Source organism: Panthera leo, chromosome A2, assembly GCF_018350215.1.
Source record: "Panthera leo isolate Ple1 chromosome A2, P.leo_Ple1_pat1.1, whole genome shotgun sequence".
NCBI lineage: Eukaryota > Metazoa > Chordata > Mammalia > Carnivora > Felidae > Panthera > Panthera leo.
The window spans coordinates 59330421-59334789 of NC_056680.1; positions in this window are offsets into that span (position 1 = coordinate 59330421).

A 4369-nucleotide genomic window follows, 5' to 3' on the forward strand; every position below is an offset into this window, starting at 1 on the left:
CAACTTCATTTTTTTGCATGTGGATATCCAGTTTTCCCAATATTGTATCTTGGAGAGACTGTCTTTTCCCTGGTGAGTGGTCTTGGCTCCCTTGTTGAAGATCATTTGACCATATATGTGGGGGTTTATTTTTGGGCTCTCCGGTGATCTATTTGTTTGTCTTTATACCAGGACCACATTGTTTTTTTGTTACTGTAGCTTTGTAGTATATTTGATATCTGTAAGTTTGAGTCCTTTAATTTGTTCTTTTTCAAAATTGTTTTGGATTTTTGGAGTCCCTTGATATTCCACATAAATTTTATATTGAATATTTGTATTTCTACAAAAATGCTGTTGGGATTTTGATGGGGATTGCACTTAATCTATAGATGGCTTTGTGTATATGGACATCTTGATAATATGAAATGTTCCAATCCATAAACAGAGGCTGTCTTCCCATTTATCTGTGTCTTTAATTTATTTCAGCAGTGTTTTATAACTTCCAGTGTACAAGTCTTTCACCTCCTTGTTTAAGTTTATTCCTAAGTACTTTTATTCTTCTTTTTTTTATTTTTTAAATGTTTATTTATTTTTGAAGAGAGACAGAGTATGAGTGCAGGGGCAGAGAGAGAGGGAGACACAGAATCTGAAGCAGGCTCCAGGCTCTGAGCTGTCAGCACAGAGCTGGACACAGGGCTTGAGCTCATGAACCATGAGATCATGACCTAAGCTAAAGTCAGATGCTTAACTGACTAAGCTACCTAGGCGTCCCAGTACTTTATTCTTCTTGATGCTAATGGAAATGAAGTTATTTAAAAATTTTTCCTTTTTTGGATGGTTCATTGTTAGTGTATTGAAATCCTACTGATTTGGGGTGTTGACTTTAAATTCTGCAACTTTGCTGAATTCATTTATTAGTTCTAACAGGTCTGTGTGTGTGCCTGTGTGTATGTAATCTCTATGGTTTTCTACTTATAAGTTCATGTCATCTGTGAACAGAGATAATTTTACTTCTTCCTTCCCAATTTGGATACCTTTTTTAGCTTTTTCTTGTCTAATTGCTCTAGCACTTGAGGTTCTTACTATGTTTATCCATTCTTATTTCAAGTTCAGTTTGCATCTTGGTGACCATTACATTGAATTCTGTATCAGGTAACTACTTATATCCATTTCATTAAAGTATTTTTCTGAGGTTTTATTTCTTTCATTTGGTGCATATTTCTCTGTTTCTTCATTTTGCTTGACTGTGTTGGTTTCTATGCATTAGATGAAATAACCGTCTGTCCCAGTCTTGAAAGGTTGGCCTTGTTTAAGTAAGAGATGAAACTTATTGTTTAATCTTTCCCTAGCTCTTGAATGTTTCTCAAAGCTTTGTGATTGTCTAAGGAGCCTATTTTATTTTTAATCCTTTTGTTTTAGGGTGTGCCAAGACCAGTTAGTTCCCAAAGAAGAGGATCTCAGCACCTAGATCGAGGCTGATTGGAAGCAGCAGCTTTTAAGGAGTTGCAAATATACACAGTCCTAAATATAAGGATAAGCCCCTCTGGCCCCTACAGCCAGGTGATTTGAAGATGTTCTCTGGAAAACAGTTATAAAAATCAGAGTGTCTGTGTTCCTTTCTGGGAGATACTGTGAGCTTTAACAATGTAGAGGAAGAGTGCAAAGATGGCTTCCCATGGATTATGTTCCCTGAGAGTACTTCCATAATTTTAGATGTGTGCCAAACCTGAAGATTGCCCCTGAGGCCAAAGCTCCAGGACTCACAAGTGGGCCACTTTCATAGAAAGACTGAGGGTGTGTTTCAGTCTGCTATCTGTGTGCCCTGATAGTGGTGGTCTGCCAAGAAATGAATCTCTAATTGTTACTCTCCCATGGGACCCAAGAATGCAAACTCTGCTGGCCTCTAGAGCCAAGTCATCAAGGGGTGGCAAGTGATCCCTGATGGCAACCACAAAAACTGGAGCACCAGACACATGTAGAAGCTCCTGTTTCAGGATTACTGGTGCTCTGGAGCATGGCCGAAGGATCAGGCAAAGAAGGCACCCACTGGTTGGAACAAAACAAAGAGGGAGTGTAAAAATGGTACTCACTGAAAAGGGAGGGGAAAAAACAGAAAATAAAAGAAAAAAATTGTAAATGGAATTAAACAGAAAAGGAAAGTGGGAGAAGATGGTGCCACTGCTTTTAGCAAGCCAGAAAGAGAGTAGAAAGATGGTTCCCACCAGTCTCCATCCCTGGAGATGATCCCAGAAGTCCTTTTCCTCTTAAAGCAGTGATTTAAAATTAGAAAATAAGTCTGTTCACATAATGCCTATGTACTTTTCAAAGGGCTGCTTCTTCAGGGTGCCTGGGTGGCTCAGTCAGTTAAGTGTCTGACTTGGGCTCAGATCACAATCTCTTGGTTCATGAGTTTGAGCCCCGCATCCAGCTCTGTGCTGACAGCTCAGAGCCTAGAGCCTGCTTCAGATTCTGTGTCTCCTTCTCTCTCTGCCCCTCCTTCACTCACACTCTGTCTCACTCTGTCTTTCAAAAATAAATAAATGTAAAAACAAACAAACAAACAAAAAAAGGGCTGCTCCTGTGATATGCCATGGAGTAGGTGCGTATGCATGTGAGCCCTTTAAAAGCCATTCCTATACTTGAGCCACTTTGGTCTTCAAAGTCAAATGTTTTGGAGGCTTGTATCTCAGGTACTAGTCCTAAAAGTTGGGTTCCCAAAGTGGGTACGAACTCTTTATTCCTCAGGGAGAAGCTCCAGGTTTTAAGTTCTCTCTCGATTGTGGGTCACCATGGTAGTGGTGAGATTTATGACAAGATTGAGTCTCAGCCTTTCCCACCCACTTTGATGTGGTTCCCATCCTGTTTGCCTGATGTAAAGAGATTGCCAGCCTTTAGGGATTTTTTTCGGAGGAAGCTGTTACATATATAGGTACAGGTTTGATGTATTAGTGGGAAGAGGAGAGTTCAGGATCTTCCTACTTGGCCATCTTGAACCAGAACCCTGAAGTCACTTTTACTATTTTTTATAGAATATTTTAAAATAATTTGAGGTGAGATTCACAAACAAAAGGTCAAATTAGTCTTTTTAAAGTGATTATTTCAGTGGCATTTAGTACCTTCACAATGCTATGCAACCACCATCTCTATTTAGCTGTAAAACATTCCTGTCACTCCAAAGTAAAATCCTGTTAAGGATCCTTAACAGGATTTTACAGTTTGTCCCCACTGTCCTCTTTTCTCCCAGCCCCTGGAAACCACTTATCTGCATTCTCTCTCTATGAATTTACATATTCTCGATATTTCATAAAACTGGAATAATATATTATGTGACCTTTTGTATTGGATTCTTCCACTTAGCCATAATATTTTTGAGATTCATCTTTTCTGAGCATGTATCAGTACCTTTTTTCTTTTTAATGGCTGGATAATGTTCTATTGTATGTATATATCATACTTCACTTATCTATCTGCTGAATGTCATTTGGATTTCATTCCCCTTTTGGCTATTGTAAATAGTGCTGCTATAAACATTTGTGTGCAGGTATTCGTTTGAGTCCCTACTTTCAGTTATTTTGGTTATATGCCTAGGAGTGGAATTATAGGGTCATATGGTAATTCTCTGTGAAACCTTTTGAGGAACCATCAAACTGTTCAGCATAGTAGCTGAACCTTTTTATATTCTCATTAGTCTTGTATGAAGGTTCTGATTTCTTCACATTCTTGCCAATACTTATTTTCCATTGTTTTGACTCTATCTTAATGAGTGTAAAATAGTACCTCATTGTGGCTTTGATTTGCATTTTCTTAATGACTAATGATGTCGGACATCTTTTCATGTGCTTGTTTGCCATTTGTATATCTTCTTTGGGGAAATTTCTGTTCACATTTTTGTCCATTCTTTTAGTTGGGTTGTCCTTTTGTTGTTGAGTTGTAGGAGTTCATTATTTATTCTGTATACTAGACCCTTATTAGATATCTGATTTTCACGTATCTCTCATTGTGTAGGTTGCCTTTCTCACTTTGTTGATTATTCTTTCAAGGCACAAAAAGTTTTAATTTTGACCAAGTCCAATTTATCTTTTGTTTCTTTAATGGCTCATGTTTTGTTTTGTTTTGTGTGTGTGTGTGTGTGTGTGTGTGTGTGATATCTAAGAATCCATTGCCAAATCCAAGGTCTGAAAATTTACCCTTGTGGTTTTCTCCAAGAGTTTGATAGTTTTAGGTCTTATGTTTTGGCCTTTAATCTTGAGCTAACTTTTGAATATGATGTAAGCCAGATGTCCAACTTTGTTCTTTCACAGGTGGAAATTCAGTTGTTCTAATATTATTTGTCAGAGAGACTATATTCCCCCCAGTGAATGGACTTGGCACCCTTGTTGAAAGTCAATGA